Source organism: Ovis canadensis, chromosome 2 (assembly GCF_042477335.2).
Source record: "Ovis canadensis isolate MfBH-ARS-UI-01 breed Bighorn chromosome 2, ARS-UI_OviCan_v2, whole genome shotgun sequence".
Classification (NCBI taxonomy): domain Eukaryota; kingdom Metazoa; phylum Chordata; class Mammalia; order Artiodactyla; family Bovidae; genus Ovis; species Ovis canadensis.
Genome location: NC_091246.1, coordinates 6,947,861 through 6,973,992, shown reverse-complemented (window position 1 = coordinate 6,973,992; position 26,132 = coordinate 6,947,861). Strand labels below are relative to the sequence as shown.

The following is a 26,132-nucleotide window of genomic DNA, read 5'->3' as shown; positions in this document are numbered from 1 at the left end:
ACCCACATTCCTTCTCCTATATGAAGTTTCTTCTGCACCTCACTCTTCTCATCTGTAAAATGGGAACAGCATCTTTCTAGCTCCCAATCATGTAGGATTATTGTGGGAATGATGCAATGAGAGGGTGCATAGGACCATGTTTCCTAAACTCTAAAATCCAGTGCAAATCTATTTACTGTTCATTCATTCAAAAAATATTTGAGCACCTACTGTATGCCTGGTACTGAGATGATCACTATTATTATTTTTTGAATTGAATACTTAATTTTATTTATATGTAATGCTGTTACAACTGCTGACTCAGCAGTAAAAGAATCCTCCTGCCATGCCGGAGACGCAGAGATGCAGGTTCGATTCCTGGGTTGGGAAGATCCCCTGGGGGAGGAAATGGCAACTCACTCCAGAGTTCTCGCCTGGAGAATCCCATGGGACAGAGGAGCATGGTGGGCTACAGTCCATGGGGCCCCAAAGAACTGGGTTCAACGGAATGACTAAAAAACAACAAACGCTTTTACAACCCCCTAGGTTGTCTTTAATTTTAATTTTTTTCAGCATTTTATCAGATGAATCTTTAAAGTTAGTGAAAGAATAATATAATGAACACCCATACTTTTTGGATTCAACAGTTGTTAGCAATATGACAAATGCATATTATCTATTTACGAAACTACCAGTCTATTAATTTACCTTCTGTGACCTCTATTTATTATCTTTCCTTTGGTATCACTCTGCCTCTCTTCTGTCACCTATTAATTCCAGCCACTAAGATGTCTTGAAGCATCTCTCCAGTTCTAACAATCTAATTTTTCTTTTTTCTACCCTGATAATACTGGTTTCAAAACAGTCACCCAAGCCCTGCCAGGTTGAGTGAGGCTGCCATCCCCTCCCGAGCGGGTTGCATGAGTGTGAAGCAGCATTTGGATTCCATTTGCCCGAGCTGGCTGAGCCCAGCACAGGGGGAGCATTAGGCAGGGCGGCTGGGAACAGATGCTGACGTGGCCCCCTGTTAATAAGCACCAGGAAAGGTCTGTGTCACTCAGACAGAGGTGCAAATGGATGTCTCCGGACCCAGGCAGTGATGAGCCCCCCATGGATGCAGACTAATTCTTCTCTGATGGCAACAGGCAGCTTGTTTCCTGAGCTCCCAGAGAGGGAGGGAGGAGCTGGGGACAGGGCTTGTCAGGAATCAGCTTCCCTCCTCCCCACCCCTCACGTGCCCTGCCTTGGGGTTCAGGAGCAGCTGTGGGGCACAAACACGAGGCAGGCTTGTCTCCCAGCTTCAGTCACCATGGGACCCTGGGTGAATCCCGTAAACCCTGAGCCTCCATTTTCTTTTCTGAAAAATGGAACTATTAACACCTGGCTGGCAGAGTTAGCATGGAAAATAAGTTAGACGATATATGCAAAATGTCTTACACACAGAAGGTATCCAACGGCTGGCGGAAAGTAGCATCATCTGATTTCCTGCAAAACTGCAAGGACTGCAACTCGAGAATGTAAGGAGCTCAGTGCAGGAGGGAAAAGGAGGACTTGTGGCCTCATAGTGTCGATTTACTCAAATATTTTTGTTGATGTCTAATTTGGCCCTGGGCTGCCTCCTGGGCAAATATAGGAATAGGTATGACATAGCATGTGCAGGGGAGGAAGAGAAAAACAACCAAAAAAAGTAAACCCTGCAACATAACTGGGGCCTTAGGGCTATAAAAGAAGTCATTCCACCCACCCAGAGCTTGCTAGTGAGCAGCCAGACAAGGCTTTTTGGAGGAGGTAATATTGAAGCTAAGACAAAGAGGCTGAGCAGAAACTAACCACATGAAGGAGGGTGGTATGAGATAAGGGTGTTCCAGGCAGAGGAAACAGAAGATGTGAAGGCCTAGCGGTAGCAGAGGGTACATCCTGGTTGAGGGAACTTCAGATGATGTAGGGAAGTTGAGTATAGAGGAGGAGGTGAGGTGTAGCAAAGGATGGGACAGCAGAGGCTGCTGGGAGACAAGGTTGTGTGTGCGCCAGGCCTTGGTGGTTCTGCACTTCATCCTAGGAGCTACGGGCATCCACCAAAGGGCTCTAGAATCAGATCCCGCTTTTATTTAAACTGATAACACAGACTGTGATTTTTAGGTAAATTATTATGGCAACAACAACAACAGTAATGATAGTTCATGATTATTGAACACTCATAATATGCCAGGAAATGTTTCCAGCAGGACATGTGGCAGCCTTCTTCATCCTCAGGAAAACACAGTGAGGTAAATGATGGGATCATCCTTGCTTCCTAGAAGACAGAGCCAAGTTCCCGTTTTGAGGATTAGGGCTGTTTTGAGACCAGATGCAGACCGTGTTAGGGACAGTGTCAGGACAGAGGCTGGCACACGGCGATGGCTTTATGAAGGTTAGGTGGCACAAGGCTTCTAGGCAGGGGTGGGCTGGCACAGGGAAGCAGATTGGGCTTTTTGAAAGTCAGAGCCTTTGAGCAATGGGAACGCTGTCTCTTGAGGGCTTGCTCCTGCTGGCCACGGCAGGCATGCAACCTGAATGGGGATGGCCACTTTCTGGGATGGTGGTGGAGTCAGGCTTCCTGGGGAGGGCTGTTTTATCATGGTGACAGTCACAACGAAGGCTGTTCACTGAAAAAGTGAGGGGGAGGAGGAAGAGAAGAAGAGATGGACGAGGCCGCCCATCATCGCTATGGTTTGGGGGACAAAGAGAAAATGACTGTGAGTATCCGTTGCCCATCTGTGAAATGGGGACAATGAAATTCAGCTTACAGGGACATGGTCAGGACTAAGGAGACAGAAGATACAGAAGCCCCTCACCACAGTCAGGCTCAAACAGACGCCTTGATAAGGGGCTGCTGTATCTTGGAAATGCATTTGTTCATTTCAAAGATGTTTACCCAGCACTTACCACCACAGGGGTTGGAGGTTAAGCCTTCAGAAAAGAGCAAAACAGACAGGCTTTGCTCTCCTAGAACTTATAGCTCAGTTAATAGACCTGCAAGTCCCTGTCTCTGTACCTGTATATCGCTATCTCTATTGTTGTTCAGTTGCTAAGTCGTGTCCAACTCTTTGTGACACCATGGACAGAAGCACCCCAGGCCTCCCTGTTCTTCAGTATCTCCTGGAGTTTGCTGAAATTCATGTCCATTGAGTCAGTGATGCTAACTAAACATCTCATACTCTGCTGCCCTCTTCTCCTTTTGCCTTCAATCTTTCCCATCAGGAAAAGCATCAGGGTCTTTTCCAATGAATTGGCTCTTCGCATCAGGGGATCCAAGTATTGTAGCTTCAGCTTCAGCATCAGTCTTTCCAATGAATATTCAGGGTTGATTTCCTTTCAGATTCACTGGTTTAATTTCCTTGCAGTCCAAGGGACTGTCAAGTCTTTTCCAGCACCATGATTCAAAAGTGTCAATTCTTTGGTGCTCAGCTTTCATTATGGTCCAACTCTCACATCCATATGTGACTGCTAGAAAAAGCATAGCTTGACTATACAGACCTTTGCCAGCAAAATGATGTCTTCACTTTTTAATATGCTGTCTAGGTTGTCATTTGGAAAATTCTGAAACAGATGGGAATACCAGACCACCTGACCTGCCACTTGAGAAACCTATATGCAGGTCAGGACGCAATAGTTAGAACTGGACATGGAACAACAGACTGGTTCCAAATAGGAAAAGGAGTATGTCAAGGCTGTATATTGTCACCCTGCTTATTTAACTTATATGCAGAGTACATTATGAGAAACACTGGGCTGGAAGAAGCACAGGCTGGAATCAGGATTGCCGGGAGAAATATCATTCACCTCAGATATGCAGATGACACCATCCTTATGGCAGAAAGTGAAGAGGAACTAAAAAGCCTCTCGATGAAAGTGAAAGAGGAGAGGGAAAAAAGTTGGCTTAAAGCTCAACATTCAGAAAATGAAGATCATGGCATCTGGTCCCATCACTTCATGGGAAATAGATGGGGAAACAGTGGAAACAGTGTCAGACTTTATTTTTTGGGGCTCCAAAATCACTGCAGATGCTGATTGCAGCCATGAAATTAAAAGACGCTTACTCTTTGGAAGGAAAGTTACGACCAACCTAGACAGCATATTAAAAAGTAGAGATACTACTTTGCCAACAAAGGTCCATCTAGTCAAGGCTATGGTTTTTCCAGTGGTCATGTATGGATGTGAGAGTTGGACTGTGAAGAAAGCTGAGTGCCGAAGAATTGATGCTTTTGAACTGTGGTGTTGGAGAAGACCCTTGAGAGTCCCTTGGACTGCAAGGAGATCCAACCAGTCCATCCTAAAGGAGACCAGTCCTGGGTGTTCATTGAAAGGAATGATGCTAAAACTGAAACTCCAGTACTTTGGCCACCTCATGCGAAGTGTTGACTCATTGGAAAAGACTCTGATGCTGGGAGGGATTGGGGGCAGGAGGAAAAGGGGACAACAGAGGATGAGATGGCTGGATGGCATTACCAACTTGATGGACGTGAGTCTGAGTGAACTCCAGGACCTGGTGATGGACAGGGAGGCCTGGCGTGCTGCGATTCATGTGGTCGCAAAGAGTCCGACACGACTGAGTGACTGAATTGAGCGACTACGACTGAGCGACTGAACTGAACTGAACTAGGTTTGTCATAGTTTTTCCCTCAAGGAGCAAGAGTCTTTAAATGTTATGGCTGCAGTCACCATCCTCAGTGATTTTGGAGCCCAAGAAAATAAAGTCTGTCACTGTTTCCACTGTTTCCCCATCTATTTGTCATGAAGTGATGGGATTGGATTCCATGATCTTAGTTTTTGGAATGTTGAGTTTTAAGCCAGCTTTTTCACTCTCCTGTTTCACCTTCATCAAGATGCTGTCTTCACTTTCTGCCACTGGAGTGGTATCATCTGCATATCTGAAGTTGTTGATATTTCTCCCAACAACCTTGATTCCAACTGACGATTCATCCAGCCCAGCATTTCACATGATGTACTCTGCACATAGGTTAGATAAACAAGGTGACAATATCCAGCCTTGTCATGTGAGCTCAGCTGTGTCCGACCCTTTGCGACCCCATGGACTGTAGCCCGTCAGGCTCCTCTGTCCCTGGGGATTCTCCAGGCAAGAATACTGAGTGGGTTGACATGCCCTCCTCCAGGGGATCTTCCCGACCCGGGTCTCCCGCATCACAGGCAGTTTCTTTACCATCTGAGCCACCAGAGCCCACAGCCTTGTCATACTCCTGTCCCAATTTTCAGTCAGTCCGTTGTTCCATGTCCAGTTCTAACTGTTGCTTCTTGACCTGCATACAGATTTTTCAAGAGGCAGGTCAGGTGGTCTGGTATTCCCATCTCTTTTAGAATTTTCCACAGTTTATTATGATTCATGAAGTCAAAGGCTTTCACGTAGTCAATGAAGCAGAAGTAGCGACTCCATGGACAGTAGCCCACCAGGCTCCTCTGTCCATGGAATTCTCCAGGGAGGAATTCTCCAGGCAAGAATACTGGAGTGGGTAGCCATTCTCTTCTCTAGGGGATCTTCCCGATCCAGGGATTAAACCTAGGTCTCTTGCACTGCAGGCAGATTCTTTGCTGTCTGAGCCACCAGGGAGATCCAACTATATCTATAACTACATTCATATCTGTGTCTATATCATAATTAAAAATTATGATAGATGCAAAAAAAATATAGGATACTATGTGACCATACGGCAAACAGGTTCATTTAACCCAGGGAGTTGGGGGTGGAAGTTGGGTGTTTGGAGAAGCAGATGTCCCTGGAGAGTGTCTGCCCCTGAAGCGACAGCAGCTAGAAGCCTGGAGAAGTTCCGTCATCCCTGGGCTTTCCCCCAGGGATCCAGGATAATGTGTGATTCCCCTGCCCATCCCTCTCCAACACACACACTGACTTCAGAGTCCATCTGATCTCTGAGGCGATCCTTCTTTGCCAAAAAGCCAGCGCCTCCTCCCTGTACTTGAGCTGACCCGCTCAGTCTTAGAAAGCCTCCTCCTCATTCAGCCTCACTCCCTTTCTCCCACCCCTTGCAAATGCCGTCATTATATTCAAAGGAAACCAAAAAGGTTCAGTGACAATGCTGAGGCTTGATCTCAGAGAGAAGCTCACTGAGGTGGGCTCCAGAGGAGGCAGGGAGCTGTGTTCTCCTGAAACCCTGTCGCCTGGAGATGGGGCGGGGAGGACTCTGGTGACCGGAGATGGCAGAAGGGCTTGACTGAGAGGGGTCGGGGAAAGCCTCCCATTAGAGAATAAATGGTGTGGGTCTAGCTCATCCTTGTATTGCTGTGTGTCCCTAAGTGACCCTCTACCCTCTCTGGGGCTCTGCTTCACATTTATACAATGATAGGATAAGCGCTAAGGGTCACTCCAGCTCAGATTTCTGGTAACCTTATGTGACCTTCCAAGAAGGAGAGGGTGGAAATGTAAGGATGGGGGAGGGAGGTGAGAGTATAGCTACGGTTTCCACTGTATGGATGTACCCAGTATTTCCCCTGTATTGTATCGAAGGAAATCAAGGGACTTATACAGCCAGCATGGAAATTAGAAATAATTGTAACTGGGCTACCAGGAAGAAGCCCTGGGCTAACGCCCAGACCCTGACACTTATCAGCTGAGAAACAGCACACGCCTCCTCTCCGAGCCTCAGTTTCCCCATGAACAGATCATGGATAACAACCCCTAACTCTTGGGTTATATGAGGATGGCAGGAGGGAACAGAAGCACCACGAAGGGAGGGTCTCAGTCATGCTCCCTGCAGTCCAGTGCCTGGAACACGGTACAGATACCCACCCTGATTTTTACTGGACAGATGAACAAATGAGCGAATGAATGGACGTGAACGTAGGTAAACCGCTTCACAGATACACTCACTTTATTTTTGCGATTCTCACTAACAGAAGCCTGCTTTTCAGGCTGAAACCCTGAAAGTTACTCAAGCTGGGAAAACTAGTGTTCTTAACCCAACCTGTAAATCTTTTGTCAGTCTAGAGAAGCATATGGACCATCTTCGAATAATGTTTTTAAACGCAGAAGATCAAATGCAAAAACCATAACATAAGAAGCCATTTATCACAACATTTTTTAAAAAAGCTAACAGGCATATAATAATATATATGCTTCTTTATTGACACATTAAATAGAAAGATCTAGTAAAAGATGTAATAACAACTGCAAATGGGAAGCAGTGAAGAGAATAACTATATTTTAAGACACTGGGAACAAATGAAACAACAAACGAAGGATGATATAAAACTACGTGATTTCTATCGGCAAAAAAGTCACAGGTGCTATTAACGCACCCACGTCTGCAATAGAAGGAAATGCCGAATTTCAGTAAGAAGTCGGTGAGAGTGAAAATCGGTTATTAGGGAATTTCAAACCAGCAAAGACTCCAGGTTGAGAGCCTCAGTCTGGACTTTGAGAGAGAAAGCTTCTCTGAGTATCTGTCCGTCTGTGAATATAACCAAAAGCTTGGGTGCAGATAAGACGAGACAGGAAATTAAGATTCAGCTATGATCATACCAAAATCATCCCTTCCTGGAAGGGCATATGTGGTGTGGGGAGAAGCGGACAGACGCTGGTTTCAGAAAAAGAAAATTTTAAACTCTTAAGGGTATGTGCTCACCAACCCCCGACAAACCCCTCTTTCTGAACTTTGGTTTTCTCCTCTGTAAATCATCTGATGTTGGGTGACAGAGGATAAGATGGTTGGATGACATCATCAACTCAATGGACATGAGCTTGAGCAAACTCTGGGAAAGAGTGAAAGACAAAGAAGCCTGGCGTGATACAGTCCATGGGATCGCAAAGAGTTGGACATGACTTAGTGACTGACCAGTGACAACAATGTTCCCTCAGTGCCTGGGAGACTGGGTGAAATGAACCAGGCAATACACTCTGTGCAGAGATGCAAGCGCTACCCCTTCAACGCCCCCCTTCTATACTTCCCAGGGTGAGACAAGACTTTTGCAGTCACTCACACTTAGAGCTGCTAAACGCACCATAGCAGGGTGCGTGGTCCCATCCCTGAGCACCTACTAGGTACCAAGCCATCTGCTAGATATTCAGCCCTCAGAGGTGCCCAGATAAAGCCCCACTCTCAAGTTCACAGCTGCGGCCAGAAGCAACACGATTCATGAAGCTGAGTGAATGCCTACAACATAAATGCGTAAAACTGCATGAGATCCCCAAGCGGGGATTCAAGCAAAGAATTCTTCCTGGGCTGGTTGGGGAAGGATTCTTGGAGGAGGCAGCAATATGCTGACTCTTGAAGGAAGAGGGGGAGACAAGGATGAAGGGGAGGAGGAGGAAAGGCAGAAGAAATGGGAAGGCAGACAGGTGTCAGAGGACAGAATAATCAGAGCAGCTAAAATATGGGAGAGAGAAGCGCTGGGGAAATAGGCAGCAAGCCTGTTGGTAAAGGTGACGGGTGGGTAGGACGAGGGGAGTCGGCGCTCAGCAGGCTGTGCTGTGTGTATGCCATGTTGTTCTTCAGTCGCTAATTCGTGTCTGACACTTCTGGGGACCTCCTGAGCTGTAGCCATTACTTTGCGAACAAAGGTCCGTCTAGACAAGGCTATGGTTTTTCCAGTAGTTGTGTATGGATGTGAGAGCTGGACTATAAAGAAAGCTGAGCACCAAAGAATCGATGCTTTTGAACTGTGCTATTGGAGAAGACTTTTGAAAGTCCCTCAGACTACAAGGAGATCCAACCAGTCCATCCTAGGGGAGATCAGTCCTGAGTGTTCACTGGAAGCACTGATGTTGAAGCTGAAACTCCAATACTTTGGCCACCTAATGAGAAGAGCTGACTCATTTAAAAAGACCCTGATGCTGGGAAAGATTGAAGGTGGGAGGAAAAGGGGACAACAGAGGAAGAGATGGCTGGATGGCAACACCAACTCAATGGACATGAGTTTGGGTAAACTCTGGGAGTTGGTGATAGACAGGGAGGCCTGGCGTGCTGCAGTTCATGGGGTCTCAAAGAGTCGGACATGACTGAGCGACTGAACTGAACTGAACTGAACCCCACCATGCTCCTCTGTCCACGGAATTTCCCAGGCAAGAATACTGGAGTGGGTTGCCATTTCGTTCTCCAAGGTATCATTCCCACCTAGGGACTGAACCTGAATCTCCTGCATTGGCAGGCGGATTCTTTACTACTGAGCCACCAGGGACGCCCTCGTGTATATTATAGACCATCGCAAATTTAATCCCGTAAGGCAGGTCTTACTACCTCATTCGAAAGATAAGACAGCTAGGAATCCAACTGTACTCCAAAGTCCATATTCTCCCTGCAGGGTGGTACCAATGCTACTCATTAAACACTGTGCTCTCTGAAATTCCACCCAAGTCAGAATCAGGGAACAAAATGCTTTAGGACCAGGGCTGTTGTTTCCCCAATCCTCACCCCTTTTCCTTGCCTTGTACATTCCATCTCCTCTTCCTCTGATCCTGGCAGTTCCAGCCGCCAGTCTGCAGGGCTCCCTGGGTGTTGCCGAACACAGGGAGTACGGGGTGACAACGGTGACTCCGGCCTGCTCTTCAGACAGCCGCCAACCAGCTGCTGGGCTGAGCTGGGCCCTGGGGGCTTCTCTCCTGCCTGCCCCAAGCCCACAGTGCCAGGGCCTCTGCTTCTGGCTGCTGGCCGAGCCTCTGCCACAAGCTGGCATGTGGTTCCCTAGGCCAGCTCAGGGGTGGGAGTGACTGGGCCCCTGCCTCCCTTCCCAGGACCCAGCCAGCAGCTGTAGTGGATCTCAGAGCCCAGGACTCACCAACTATTGCTCTGACATGGGGAGAAGCTTCTGGCAAGTGTTTGGAGGAATAGGGGCAGGCAGCAACTTCCTTTCCCAACCTCAAGAACTTCTCTTTAGCCAGGGCAGGTTAGACACTCTGTGGACAATTGTCTTTGAAGATTCTTCTCTCTTTCATCCAAACCAAATTAAGTACATTCTCCATGGCCTCACTGAATACTGAGTATGTGTCAGTTTCACTAATCATAGAGTGATAACCAAGACACTGAATTCTCTCCCTGCATTATCTCATGCAAGTGTGTGTTAATTGCTCAGTCATGTCTCACTCTTTGCGACTACACGGTCTATAACCCACCAGGCTCCTCTGTCCATGGAATCCTCCAGGCAAGAATACTGGAGTGGGTTGCCACACCCTTTTCCAGGGGATCCTCCTGACCCAGAGATGAAACCTGGGTCTCCTGCACTGCAGGCGATTCTTTACCGTCTGAGCTGCCAGGGAAGTCTATCTCATGTAGTATTCACAGCAATTCTGCAAGAGAAGGCTGTGCAAATCCACTGTACAGAGTTTTAAGAGACTAACAGGGGTACAGAGGTTCAACTTCAACTCATTCCATGAGCTGAGTGTCTATGGCCCATCTTCTCTGAGAGGGACGCAGTGGAAAGCCCAGGACTTGCTTTGAGAAGGATATGGTGGATGTTTGAGCAGAAAAGGAAGGAGGAAGGAAAGGAGAGATTGAGGAGAGAGGGGAAGGGAGGAGAAGAGCCAAGTTTTATTTTTCCCACTAGACTGTGAGTTTCTAAAGGCAGGGATCTCTGTAGCTCCATGCCTAATACAATGACATGTAATAGAGGGTGACACATACTGAATCAGTCCTGAATATTCATTGGAAGGACTGATGCTGAAGCTGAAACTTCAATAATTTGGCCACCTGATGCGAAGAGCTGACTCACTTGAAAAGACCCTGATGCTGGGAAAGACTGAAGGCCGGAAGAGAGGGGGACGACAGAGGATGAGATGGTTGGATAGCATCACTGGCTCGATGGACATGAGTTTGAGTAAGCTCTGGGAGTTGGTGATGGACAGGGAAGCCTGGCATGCTGCAGTCCATGGGGTTGCAAAGAGTCAGACATGACTGAGCGACTGAACTGAACTGACACATACTTACTGAATATTTAAATAAATGGATAGATGTATAAACAAACATGAGCAAACTCACTGAGGAATTAATGAGAGAATGAACGTCACTGAGCCAATTTCCTGGTAAATTGGTCCTTAAATGAATCTGAGCTTTCAAGAGAGCTGAAGCCCCCATCTTCTTGATGGCTCCTCTTGTGGGATCAAAGTAACACAGTTTGGGGAGGAAATGAGAAGACAGAAATGAAGACCAATGTGAAAACCTCTGCCGACTAAGACCCCATGACACATGCTGTTGTGCCATGGGGATAAATTTTCAGTTATGCTACATGACTAAGTTCTAGAGATCCACTGTACTACACAGCACCCGTCATTAACGAGAAGCAACTGTGCAATTCGGACATTTGTTAACAAGGTAGATCTCTGGGACTTCCCTGGCGGTCCAGTGGCTAAGATTCTGCACTTCCAATGCAGGAGACCCGGATTTAATCCCTGGTCAGGGAACTAGATCCTACAAACCACAACGAAGATTAAAGATCCTGCCACGACTAAGACCCAGCGCGGCCAAGTAAATAAACATTTTAAAAAAGATGGCAGACCTCTGGTTAAAGTATGCTTACCACAAACTGGTCAACTGACAAACCAACCAAAAGGTCAGGAGGAAATTTTTGGAGGTGATGGATATGTTTATTACCTTTAATGGAGTGATGTTTTCTTGAGTATGTGCATATGTGCAAACTCATCAAATTGTATACATTAAACAGGTGCTTGGTGGTTTTTGTTTTTTTTTTTTTTGCATATCAATCATTCCTCGACACAGGTGTTAATCACTAAAACCGAAAGATTCCTTGTAATCCAGAGCCATTTAAAAGGTCACGGTGTCCTGAGACCTCACTTTCACAAGAGCAGCCTCCAGCCCTTATACTCCTCAGCACGCCTGTCCTCCTAGGTGGCTTGCAGGACGAGCCCTCATGCCTTGATCACCTCCTGACCACAGATGGTCACAGCTCTGGGTCCTCTGGGCCCCTGGATATGGTGGTTCCACGTGGCAAGCACGAATACCGGGAGGAACTCACAGAAGTCCCAGTAAGTGAACGGGCTCAGCCCTTTGGGAAATATGAGATCGCAGGGGCACCTGAGAACCACACAATCCTAGCAAGTCCCTTAAAGCTTCCTGTCTACAATGGCCAAGAGGTGAAAAAGCACTGGGCTCCACCTTCACTTTTCACTTTCATGCATTGCAGGAGGAAATGGCAACCCACTCCAGTGTTCTTGCCTGGAGAATCCCAGAGATGGGCGAGCCTGGTGGGCTGCCCTCTATGGGGTCACACAGAGCTGGACATGACTGAAGCGACTTGGCATCAGCAGCAGCAGCAGTTCATTGTACTTTTTAAAACCCACATATAAGTGACAATCATACAGAAGAAGAGACAAACCCACAGATACAGACAACACACATGTGGTTACTAGTAGCAGTGGGGATAATACAGGGTTGGGACAGTGGGAGGCACAGACTACTGGGGGTCAGATAGGCCCAAGGGTATATTATACAACGTGGGGAAATCAGCCAACATTTTGTAATAACTGTAAATGGAAAGTAACCTTTCAAAATTGTATAAAAATAAATTTTCAAAATAAAAAGCAAAAATAATAGTAATAAACACACACACACACACACACACACACACACACACACAAATAATCTGGAGACTTAGATTCCCAGTTGGTTCTGTTGCATTCTGACTCTGATCATGGGAAAGCTCCTTCTACTCTTTGGGCCTCAGTTTCCGCATCTGTGAAGAGAGGGCTGGACTTAACACTCCTCCAGAAGTCACTCGAGCCCCCTGAGGAAGAGGGCTGGGGGCTCCTAGGTGCCCTGTGTTTCAGCAGAGCTGGGGGGATGTTTCCTGATTCTCTAGGCCGGTGGAGGGGCTCCTGCCACCTAAGAACCAGGGCTGGAAGGCGGAGGCACAGGTCTCCCGCGCACAGGTCTCCCGCCCACAGCTCAGCAGGGCCCGCCCCTGCCCTGCCCTCATCCCTCATCCAGGCCACACAGCTGAGTCCCACTGTGTACCACCTGGCTGGTGGAGCTGGGAGAGATGACCCTTGTCTTCAAAGACCTCTCATTTCCACGGAGAGGCCCTACACACACTCTGGGAAAGGAACTCAGGGCAGAACTGCCAAATCAGCATCAGCAAGCACAGGGTTCATTCTTCTAACGGTTCCTTGCCTGTAGGCGGCGCTATACCGTCCACAGAGTGATGTCACACACATCACCTTGCTGGACCCTCACAGTGGTCCTTGCTTTGCTGTTTTCATTTAACAGATGACCTGAGCCCCTGTGAGACAGAATGCCCTGCTTAAAATGGGATCCTTCAATTTCTGGGCAGTATCCATCGCTTGCAGTGCTCAAGGAGGGCTTCCCAGAGGAGAGAGGTTTTGAGCTGAGCCCTAAGTGTGGCCGCAGGAGGAAGAGTTTGTATCCAGGGTAATGTGTGGGGGCAGTGGAGGAGCCCATATGCCCATCACGGGAAAGGAAGCCTGCAGAATGCAATTCTATCCCATAATGCAGGGAAATCTATCTTATAACATAGCTGCAGGGGGGAGATAACATTCCGAGCATTGTTGGAACAAAGGAACAAAAGAAATGTGGAAAGAGAACAATTTGAGTCATCAGAAAGAATTCGGGATGCCAGTGAGAGAACTGTGAGCTGGAGTCCCAGCTCTGCCTGGAAGCTTCGGTGTGTGACCTCAAGAGAATCAGTTGGCCTCCCTGAGCTCGGCTTCCTTGCTGATCAGAAGGAGATGACAGGACCTGCCTCTCAGGACAGAGATGAAAACAAAATGACATAAACCACCTACAGCACCGCATGCTTCCCAGCACCAACGTGAGTCCAGCTACTGTGAAGTCCCTCTTACCGTCTTTCTTAGCACCAGGGGGCCTGCTGTCCCTGGCATGGTGGTTAGAAGGTTAGAAGAAGATCCCATTTTTCAAGAGACTTCAGCTTCTGCAGAACGCAAAGCACTTCCACCAGCCTACAATGACTTTATAAAATGTAAATTCCAGGCAAGAAAAGACTGTGTCCAGTCTATCGGCTACTTATCAAAAAATATAGTAGTGGACGGTGAGCGATGGTAATTAAACACTAGTTAATTCAGTTACTGAAAAGAACTATTGCTACTTTGAAGCCTCAGGGTTATCTGTGGCACCATTTAATGAATGGGGTTTCTATGTGGCAGAAATCACTAGGTAATTGCCTGCTGATCATCCGTAATTACAAGACTGTTAGCTATGCAGAGCCTGAAACAACGATTTCTAATTTCTTTAGGATCAACAAAACAAGCAAACAGCCATCTGTTCATCCATCCATCCCTCCGTCCGTCCGTCCGTCCATCCATTTCATCTACCCTCCGTTACAAAGATACTTGCTGAGCACGGGCTACACCCTCTCCTCTGATTTGAAGAGTCAGAAGTACAGATAAGACACAGTCATGGTCTGTTATTATTGTTGTTAGTTGCTAAGTCGTGTCCGACTCTTTCGCGACCCATGGACAGTAGCCCACCAGACTCTTCTGTCCGTGGGATTTTCCAGGCAAGAACACTGGAGTGGGCTGCCATTTCCTCCTCCAGAGGATCTTCTCAATCTGGGGATTGAATTTGTGTCTCCTGCACTGGCAGGCGGATTTTTTACCACTGAGCCACCTGGGAAGCCCCCAAGTCATGTTCTACTTCCCTCCAAAAGACAGCAATCTTGAAGAACTGAGAAGACAGGGCAAAAAGGTCTACGGGAAGTTGGAAGGGGAGGAGAAGCCAGAAGGGGAAGTCAGTTTGGGATGAGAGGAGTGTGTAGAAGTTGGGTGTGTAGATGAGGAGAGACTTAACACCTTTTCGTATCTTTGGAATTTTGAATTGTGTGCATGTATATACTTATTCAAAAAATAAATAGACCTTTTATTCAAAAAATAAATAGACCTTTTATTTAAAAAATAAGTGAGAACTGGAGAAAGAAAGCGGAGGGAAAAAGAAGAGGAAGAGAAAAATATGGCCTGAAAATATGTCATTAGAATTGAACTTGCACTGCGAGTCACAAGGTTAAACTGCAATTGGTTTCAAAGAAAATGGGGTTGAAGAAATGAAAGCTTTAAATGCCGACTATTCTCCCGGATGAATCTGACATGGACATGAGTTTGAGCAAACTCCAGGAGTTAGTGGAGGACAGAGGAGCCTGGCGTGCTACAGTCCACAGGGTCACAGAGAGTCAGACTTAGAGACTGATGGGCAACGACTCTCCTGAAGCTCACCTATGTCTTAACTTACATTTGCTTGACAAGCAGGTAGTGGTTCTCACCAGTCAAACTGGCAGATATTTTTGTCAAATGATAATTCTCAGCGCTGGCAAGGGCAAAGTGAAATGATTCTCTCCCTACTCTACTTGTGTTGGTATAAATTGCCAACATTCATGGAGGGCAATTTGGCAAAATCTATCAAAACTTCTGAAGTGTTGGTACAGTTTAACCTAGTGATTATAGTAGTGCATTGTAAAGGAGAAAAGAACACAGGTTAAGAAAGATGTTCAAAAATGTTCATCATAGTGTCATCAATAATGGGGTTAAAAGTGAGAATGGTCAAAATATCCAACAATGACAGTTTGATCCATTCATACAATAAGATATAAGGGGAAAATGTCAAACTATAATTTCTAGTTTATAGTTAGTGTATGGGAAAACTTTCTAACATTAGTTTCCCCCAAATCAAGAAAACATCACATATAAACAAATGCATAGGCAAATACAATAGAAAAATAAAAAAAAGACTTCAAAGAAGGATTGCCACTTCACTGGTTTGGATTTATGGCAACAGGGGTGATGCTAGACAGCTCTCAGATGTGATTATACAATAACTCTGTGCCCTTCTGCACTCCCTTAGCTTCGAGGAATGTACATGCCTCTCCCCATATACACATACACCGTGGAGAGAGCCTGTAGATCCATCCGTCAAAGTCTTCTGCATTCCTCTGGGCTACAGGTGACTGAAGGAATTGATAACCCGGCCAAGCAGAGGCTCACTCCAGGGACTCTGAATCTCAGGCACACGAAGCTTGAGGATGTGGGAATCAACTGCTTACAAACTACCCACGAACATGCACCTCTGGAAGTTCTTCAAGGCGCACTGAGATGGCCGGTCTCGTTGGGTTTACTAACTGTTGTCACAAGCGATAGCTAGCCCTTCTGGATTCTGGACGGGGGGATGATGTAAATAGAGTTGTATCTCTAAATAGTTAAGGAACACTTCAGTTCAGAACTTCCAGGTTTGGTTCAGTGTGTCTCGAGTTCTGCCAACAGAAGATTCAGATGAAGATTCAGGGGTTTTGGAGAAGGGTGCTGAGAGAGGATACTGAGTTGCAGACAGTGGTGACTAGGAGGGATGTCTGTCTTGCACCTTTTGAGAGAGACCAGCAGCGGGCAGAGGCAAGGGAGAGGAGGTCTCCATCATGGCCCCGTCTCCATCTGGAAGAGCACTGAGCAAGGAGGAGGGGGGGGAGGACAAGCCGAGAAAGTACCTTGAGGCCAGTGCTAACAGAGTTACTTGTAAAGTGGATCTCACAGTCAGCCAGGCAGACTTTATCTGCACAGGGCCTGAGCTCGGGGACCTAGGAGGCCGTGATGCACAGATGAAGCTCCTGAGCCTGGAGCACAGGAGAGGAGGTTCCAGTCCTCTGCTCTGCTGCTCATGTGAAAGAACTTGGACAGGCACTTTCATTTTCCCGAGCCTCAGGATAATTTGCTCATTCATCTGGCAGCATATTCCCTCATTTATCCATTCACTCAGCAAATACCTGTTGAATGTCTACTAACTATCATGTACCGGCAGTTTAGACATACGCAGGAAAATGGGTTCTTTATGTCAAAAGAATGGGAAGGCTCTGGGTGGTACTCTTCAGGGATAATGGGGGAGCTGCGGGCTTCTCGTGCCTGGGTTTATCCTCTTGTCTCTACTTCTTAAGGATCTGGGTGGACATACAACCATAGGCAGCAAGAGGCCACAGACGTGCTGTCAGAGAGATGTACTGCACAGGGGAAGATGCAATTACCGCCCACGGGCCTGCACTGCCTGTTTTATTCTAGACAGGGCCGCTGTTTGGCCTGCTGGGTGAGCAGAGAGAAAAGAAAGCGCCTGGAGAAGAAGCAGGGGGAGCTCGTGCTCACCGGCAAGACCCACGGACCATGAAGTCATCAAGGGCAGACAGCGTGCAGACAGGTGCAGGAACTGACCTCTTCTGCAAACTGTGTTTTCTTTTTTGGTAGAGGAAAGACTTTGCTCCTTTAGAAAAATGTAAAGATATATAGTGAGCATCTATTATATTGACATTGGTCTACGTGTAGCAAAGACTGTGGTGTACACAAAAAAGAGATCCTTCCCTCATGGTATTTATATTCTACTAGGGAGAAAACTGCAAACAATTAAAAAAGGATTAAAGAGTTAAATGGCTGAAGTGTTAGACAGTTACGGTAACAGAAGGGGGCTAGGGAGTGTTGGGGTGTGCTCGGTTACTAAGATGCTAGAAAAGGCTTGTGGAGTCACAGAGATAATCAATGGGGTAAAGAATGCAGAGTGATGTAGAGCATGTGGGTTAGGGCAAGTTCTCAAGAAACTACTGCTGTTGGTGTTATTGTCAATTACGTCCTAAATCCTTTCTCTGACCGTGGGGACAGTGATGCCTATTTCATAAGATTGCTGAAAAGATTAAATTTGGAAATACATAAAAATAAATTTACATGATGAATTCAACAGAGGATTATCGGGAGCCAGCCACGTTTCAGGCGAGACTGGCATAAACATAAAGGCACAGGGTGAAGTCAGAGTGGTAGCGAAGGAAGGAAGAGGAGGCAGGGGCTGAGACCAAGGTTCCCAGGGGGAGAGAAAGGACCTCGAAGGCCTGAGGAGACGACCTCTGAACAGAAGCAGGATGAAACAGTGCTGGAGAGAACAGGGCTGGGGAAAGCATGTCACAAGGGGAAGAAACAGCGGGAGCAGAGGTGCAGAGGCCCTGCGAGACAGCCAGGATGGAGGGGCAGCCCAGACGTCCAGCAGTAGATGAGTGCCTGAAGAGAATGTGGTGTATGTATACAGCGGAGGATTACTCAGCCATGAAAGAACCTATCTGAGTCAGTGGTAGTGAGGCGGATGGACCTAGAGCCTGCTATACCAGGTGGAGTAACTCAGAAAGAGAGAAAAAAATACTGTGTATTAAGTCGTATATATGAACCTAGAAAAATGGTGCCATGAGACACAGACGTAGGGAACGGACTGGCGGACACAGACGGGGGAGGGGAGGGTGAGACGGATGGAGTAAGGAGCGTTGACATGTACACAGCATCGTGTGTGAAACAGATAGCCGGTGGGAAGCAGCTGTTATATATGACGCAGGAAATCCAGCCTCACGCTCTGTGATGACCTGGGGGAGTGGGGTGGGGGTGGGAAGGGAGGCTTAAGAGGGAGGAGATACACGTATAATCATGGCTGATTCGAGCTGTTGTACAGCAGAAACCAACACAACACTGTAAAGCAATTTTCCTCCAATTAAAAAATGAATTTAAAAAAAAGAAGCAGCAGGGCCAGTGGGTGGTGGAGGTGACGGTGGAGGTTTGGGGTTGAATTACAGATATGCAGCAAAGGTTCTGCAGGGTATTAAACAGGAGTATGGGGATATGATTTATAACTTAAAAGCTGCCATATGGTGTGGCCAAAAAAAATGTTTTTTTAATAAATAATAAAGGGGGGACTTCCTTGGTGGTCCACTGGTTAAGAATCCATGTTTTCTAATGCAGGGGGTGTGGGTTCGATCCCAGGTCAGGCAAATAAGAGCCCACAGGACACACAGCATAGTCACACATAAATAAATAAATAAATAAATTGGTTAAAGGAAAAAAACACATAACTACACAGAGTTGCCAGAGTTATTTTTTCCTTTTAATTTATTATTGTTATTTTTTTTACTAGGCTGTGGCATATGCAAACGATGGGACGCATTCAAAAATCAATATATTCATTACACTCCTATTATGTGTAGGCCGCTAGATATAACAGCATAGATAGAGACAGGCGCCATTCCCTGTCCTCAGAGACCTTCTGATGATTTCACTGGCACCGTGCAGATATTTAATAAATTATCACTTGATATGAACTAATATATAATACATTATACCATGTTATGGTATATGGATAACACAGTATTCATATTGTTATCTTTCTTGCCCCCAAAATGACAAGTGTTAAAATTCACCAGCAGCTGATTCTTCAGAAGGGAGCAGCAAAAGGAAAAAAAGGAAAAAAAGAGAAGGCGGAAATAAGCAAGCAGGAGCAGGGGCGTGCCGTTTCTCACCACTGTTGCTCTGTGTGTGTGCCTATAACCTTCCTCTCATTTGACAGGTGGGCTCCCCTATTCCCATCCCAGGGCACAGCTCACTCTTCATCTTCCAGAATCCAGACGCTCCCCCTCCACTGTGCCACTTGGGCTGAACTGCTGTCCACCCTGTCCACCCTCCAGGGTCCCTGATCCATCTCTGTTGAGGCATCTCACGGGACACACGAGTACGATGTTTGCTCATGACATTCATTTTTCTCATTTACTTGTATAGCCTCAGAGATGAACGCAGGGCCTGATGTGGCTGCTGTAATAAACATTTGCAGAAGAGAGAAAGGAAGAGAGGAAGAGAGGGAGGGAGGCAGGGAGCGAGCAAGAGAAGAAAGGAAGTGGGGAGAGAGAGAAAGGAATCCAAGTCCTTCCTTCTTTTCCAGGCAATGCTAAATCTCACTGCAACCAGCTAGTGCTGAGCTTATTGATCAACATTTCTGAGGTATTGAACTGAGTTTCTATTGACAGAAATAACTACCAACCAGGCTAGAGAGAGAGAGAGAAATGTGCTGACAGCCAGCAAATCATAGCCCTGGTATCAGAAAGCCTGTCTGTGCCGGGGGGGACGATCATTAATTTCCTGTTCCTTCACAGTTACATTTCTTGGGCTGACTGACAAGTTCATTTTAGGGATTCATCAGGCCCTTTATAAATAAACTCCCTTCTTATTCCATGTTTCTAACTGCACCTGCCACCCAGATGATTGGCTGCCTGCGACTCACATAAACATTTCAAATTGCTAGCAATAGCTCAACATGGTAGTTAAAGGAAACCTTTCCATTTCTGTATTATATAATCAAGAGAGCTCAATCCCCCTGGCTTAGGCAACTCTATTCCGTACACAGCACTGAAGATTTCATTCATCGCTTTCCTGCCCACTCCACGCCTTTAAATAATTAATACCCAAGCATTTAGTTACATAATGGTTTGTTGGCATGCAGACCTTGAAATTAAGTCCCCTGGAAAAGCTGTGTGACTCTGAGAAGGGCACTTAACCTCTCTGAGCTGTTTTCTTGCCCGAAACATGTGGATGTATCGTGAATGGCACTGCTATGGAAGACAAGAGGTAACAACAGTGGGCATGCTTAAAGCTCAGGAGAGGAGAAGAAATGTGTAATATTATTTCATTAATTCTCATAACGAGTCCCAGGATTGCTATCTCTATTTTACAGACAAGCAAACTGTGTCTCCTGGAAAAGAAGTGGCCTTTCCAGGCTGGTAGACGGCAGAGGTATGAAATGATCCCAGCTCTGCCTGAGGCAGCTGCTCACAGAAAGACCATTTTTCATTCATCTTACCAGCGATTTGCCTCCTGTGCCTGGTCAAAAATTCCATTTGGTGTCAGTGGCTTCGAGGTTCCTAGGAAGAACTCAGCTGTCTGCTAGCCTTCGCGTGCACAAAGCAACCCGGGTCTCTCTAGAAACAATCCTGCAGGCTGCGGCCCATCAAAGGAAAGTTCTGAAAATCCAAAGGCCTGGTGTTGAGGCATCTAATATATTCCCCGTTCAGTTTGTTTTGCTACCAGGAGCCAGGAGGTGCCTTGACATTTGCATTAGCATATGATTTCTCTTTAAAGACCGTTTATGTTTTGTAAAGGTTTTGAGTAGTTCTAACTATTAACTTGGGCAGGGAAATTTCTCTGCTGAACCTGTGGAGCTTTTGGGCTGAGACAGAAGACTGTTTGCCTTCACTTACTCATAGACATTCACGGAATACCTATTGCTCAGTGATCAGTGGTCTTCAGTCACGACGGTCCCTGGGCAGCGACAGAGATGAGAAGATGAACATTGATCCCATAATGCTCTGTCTCCTCTGTGTCAAACAGGGGGCAGGGCACTAAATGTGGGCTAGCTTATTCTAAATCCCTTGAGGCAGCTGCCATGTTCCTTATGCCCATTTCACAGATGAGGAAACCGAGGCACTGAAGCCGGGGGACAGGCACACTGCCCCACGGCAAGAAAGCGGAGGATCTAGAATCTGAATGCAGGTTGAGATAAGCCAGATGATGCCACCTGATTGACAGCTGGGCCCTGAGCTATGAGGTGAGGTTATTCCGGCTGAGGGGTGGACACACGGGGATGCATTCCACCAGTCTTTCTACTTCCCTACATGTTTGATATTTCCCATAATTACCTTCCTCTCTTTCTCTCTCTCTTTTTCTTCCTTTCTTTCTTTTTCTTTCCCTCTCTCTCATGTAAAGGCTCTGGAGCCAGACTTCTAAGATCGTAACTGTGAAACACTGGGAATAATACACCCCAAATAGAGGGTTGCTCTGAGCTTAAAACACATTAACACAGACAAAGCATTTAGACCTGGCCACAGTAAGTATTCAAGACACGTTAGCTGCTATTTATTTATTTCAACGCGTGACTTGTGGGATCTTCGTTCCCTGATCAGGGACTGAACCTGTGCCCTTGCGTTAAAAGCACCGAGTCTCAGCCACTGGGCCACCAGGGAGGTCCCTTAGCTGTTATTTACTGTAACAGCTAAGATGAAAAAGTCTGTTGTGTTCAGTGTCTAGCAAGCCTCTCCGCCCCCACCCCACCTATTCCTGTATATAAGAAAAATCACCCCCACCTTCCTGAAAAGATTTTAAGTGTAATTTGATCTGCCTGAATATATACATTTTGCTTAGAAATGTAAATGAACCAGTCATATATCTACTTATAGTATTTCATGTTTTACTTTAGTAATACCCATACCTGTTTAAATTCTCAGATTACCCATTATGATAAATATACTTAGAATTACTGCTCTTTCCCATTCTTTTTGTTTGTTTAATTTTTTTTTATTTTAAAATGAAAGCATTTAATCCTAGTGTGTGGGGATGAGTTTTATCATTAACTTTTAAAATTAATTTATTTAATTAGAGGCTAATACTTTACAATATTGTAGTGGTTTTGCCATACATTGACATGAATCAGCCATGGGTGTACATGTGTCCCCCATCCTGAACCCGCCTCCCACCTCCCTCCCCATCCCATCCCATTCCTCTGGGTCATTCCAGTGCACCAGCCCTGAGTACCCTGTCTCATGCATCGAACCTGGACTGGCGATCTGTTTCATGTATGATAATATATATGTTTCAATGCTATTCTGTTAAATCATCCCACCCTCGCCTTTTCCCACAGATTCTTTTTGAATAAAACTACTTTATTCCAGCTCTTCACCTGTAATTCCTGATCTTGTCTAATGGATCTTCCCCCAAGCAGTTGTTGTTTAAAATAGTTGAGAAAATTAGCTTCATGTGTGAGAAAGTCATACCCAGGTGACACCCTTCTCTGTGGGGCGGGTGTTCTTGCCTGGAGAATCCCAGGGACTGCAATGCAGGGGACGCAGGAGACAGGGGTTCAATCCCTGGGTCAGGAAGATCCCCTGGAGGAGGGCATGGCAACCCACTCCAGTATTTTTGCTGGGATAATCCCATGGACAGAGGAGCCTGGTGGGCTACAGTCCATGGGGTCACAAAGAGGAGGACATGACTGAGCGACTGAACACATACACAGAACCACTTGGGAAGCACATAAATGTTTCTAAGAGCAGCTGCTGCTGCTGCCGCTAAGTCACTTCAGTTGTGTCCAACTCTGTGCGACCCCAGGGACGGCAGCCCACCAGGCTCCTCTGTCCATGGAATTCTCTAGGCAAGAATACTGGAGTGGGTTGCCATACCCTTCTCCAGGGGATCTTCCCAACCCAGGGATCGAACTGGAGTTTCCCACATTGCAGACAGATTCTTTATCAGCTGAGTTACCAACTCCTGCCAATGCTGGAGACGCAAGAGACGCAGGTTAGATCCCTGGGTCGGGAAGATCCCCTGGAGTAGGGGACGGCAACCCACTCTAGTATTCTTGCCTAGAGAATTCCATGGACAGAGGAGCCTGGCGGGCTTCAGTCCATGGGGTCACAAAGAGTTGGACACAAAATAAGCAGACATACACATGTGGTCAGAGGGTAGGCAAAGGGGAAAGGACTGGTTAAACTGGGTGGGGTGGTTGGGAGCCTGGTTTGCAGGAAGCAAAGGAGACAAGACAGATGAAGGTAAATGTCAATCCTGGTCAGAACAGGCTACATCCTATCCAGTTCGCTGACTCTTCATCAAATCTTTTTTTTTTTTAATTATTAGAAAAGTCATACATTGTTGTTATAAGGTGTTTAGGCAACACTGAAAAGTAAAAAATAAAACAAATCCATCAATCCTGCTGCCTAGAGAGAGCTACAATTGCTATCGTGCAATCTTTGATCCAAGCACGAATGCGCTTTCCCCAGACAGCCTCTTGGCTGAAATGTCACCAGTTCAGTGTTGCTGGATGACTACCTAATATTAGGTGTGCCAGATTTAGCAAACAATAATTCAGGACATCAGTTGCATTTGAAGTTCAGATAAACAGCCACTTTTTTTTTTTTTTTTTTTTAGTGTAAATGTTTTCCAAAATATTGCAATCACTCACTGTTTTCCAGAAATTCGTATTTTTCACTCCAGGGAAGCAACCACCATCCACCCCTACTTCCTCACTTCAATCAGATTCTGACCTAGAGCCTCTTCTGTGCAGATCCACGCAGACACAGGCTAAAGGGAGACCCCAATGCCAAGACAGACATTTAACTGCCAGTTTCTATGGAGAAAACAGTGGGTTTTCTTTCTGTTTGAGACCTGGGGTTGAACTGGGTTTTCCTGTTGGGTTTTAGAAGGAAATGGTAAGTAGGAACATGGAGTGAATGATCACGGATATATGAAGGTGACTCCCCTCGCCAAAATACTAAGTTCTTGTTAAAAATACAATGACCCCCTTTCAATTAAAAGCAATTACATAACAGTAGAAGCTCAGTACCCTGCTGGGAGTGTCAGGGATATTTTCTGTAACAAATTTCTGACAACAATTATGAGTATTTCGTTTAAAGGTGAGCAAAGCGAAGTTCCCAGAGGGCAGGTAATCTGCCCAAAGTTTCAGTTACTCGGGGAGGACCTGGGATTTGAATCTGAAGTCTCTTTGAAAAGAAAGTTCCTGCAGCAATTTTGGACCTGAGGCTCCACAGCAGTTGCTAGAATGTGAAAGCAATGAGCTTTTCAGAAGTGTTCTTGCTCATGTTATTTATTTATGGCAAAGGCATTTTACCTCCCTGTGCATTTAGGAAAGCAGTCTTCCTGGAGGGACTGTCTGAACAGAGAGCTCGGCGATCCAGCCCATTTTGAAAGCAAACTTAACGTGTCCATTTGTACTTACTAAGCATGCAAATCCAGTCTTGACTGTCTCTGTGTGTGTGTGTGTGTTTTTTTTTTTTACCGTTTTATTTTATACTGGAGAGCTTCCAAGGTGGCACCAATGGTAAAAAATCTGCCTGCCAATGCAGGAGATGCAGGAGACACAGGTTTGATCCCTGGTTGGAAAGATCCCCTGGAGTAGGAAATGGCGACCCACTCCAGTATTCTTGTCTGGAAAATTCCACAGACAGGGGAGTCTGGTGGGGTACCATCCATGGGGTCCCAAAGAGTCAGATGACTGAACACGCATGCCATCCATCCATCCATAGACAATTAACAATGTGGTCGTCACAGGTGGACAGCAAAGTGATTCAGCCATACATATGCTTGTATCCATTCTCCCCCAGACTCCCCTCCCATCCAGGCTGCCATATAACATTGAGCAGAGCTCCCTGTTCTGTACAGTATGACCTTACTGGTTGTCCATTTTAAATACAGCAGTGTGTGCATGTCCATCCCAAACTCCCTTATTATCTGTCCCCTGCGTTGTCTCTTCCTGGAGTCTGTAAGTTCATTTTCTATGTCTGAGAGTCTCGACTGTCTCTTATTTTTAAAGGACTATGAGTGGAAGCGGGGAGTGGGTGGGAGAGGAGGTCAATTAAGGCTGGACCCTGGAAGGTTCTCTAGAGTAGGTGGTACCCTAGCAAGGCCCTAGTAATTTGGGCGCAAGTGTCTGCAGAATCCAGTTCTCCTGAATTAAACAGGATGGCAAATGAAGACTGTATGGATTTTCTGCTCAGGTCGATAAATAAGAAAAATTGACCAGAAGAGCTAAATACTGATCAGGGTGAACCGAACATCAACATTTACTAAGAGCAGAGGGAGGAAAAACATATATATCAGAAAAATGAAGATGCTGATAGCACACCGAGGCAGCTGCTTGGCGTCCAGTTAAGGATTAATATTTCAGTCAGGTCTTTACTATAAAAAAAAAGCAATGGAATTAACTTATTACAATAAAACTTCATTTAGTTCCACTGGTTGCTGGAAAGACTGATTGCCTTTTTTTTTTTTTTTAAGAATGTCATTGAATTAAAATGCACAGAGAGGATGTGGCAGAAAGAGCACTGCATTGAGAGTCAGAAGACCTGGGTCACTGGCCTGTGACTCAAGAGCAGCAAAGCATATATTATTCATTGCTTGTGTCCCCTCCTGTTGGCACAGACCCTGGCATACAGATGGAGTCTTTAACTGAGTCCCCTGAAGAACAACCTTGAGACCAGGACGTGGGTTACAGGTAGTTGATTTGGGAGGTGATCTCAGAAGCAGGTGAGGGGCTGGGAAATGACACAAGGGAGGGGAGAAGGCCAACAAGACTGTGATAATAAGTGGGTCGCCAAGTGGAAAACAGGAGCACCGTCTTGCTGGAGTCTCTCAGCACCTGGGTAGTATGCACCCAGAATCTTTCCACTAAGGGGCAAGGAACATGAGGTATTTTCCCACCAACTTTCTGTCATTTGCTGAAGGTTGTACAAGTGTTTGAGGGTATTACTCCTAACAGGCTTCCCTGGTGGCTCAGTGGTAAAGAATCTGCCTGCAATGCAAGGGACGCAGGAGACACGGGTTCAATCCCTGGGTC

General features: G+C 46.2%; 1 protein-coding gene across 4 annotated transcripts in view; it reads right to left on the bottom strand.

Annotated features, from left to right (window-relative positions):
• The window catches only part of ASTN2 (astrotactin 2), a 1,128,670-nt gene that overhangs the window by 429,463 nt on the left and 673,075 nt on the right, over window positions 1-26,132 (bottom strand). The gene's annotated exons all lie outside the window — the stretch shown is intronic.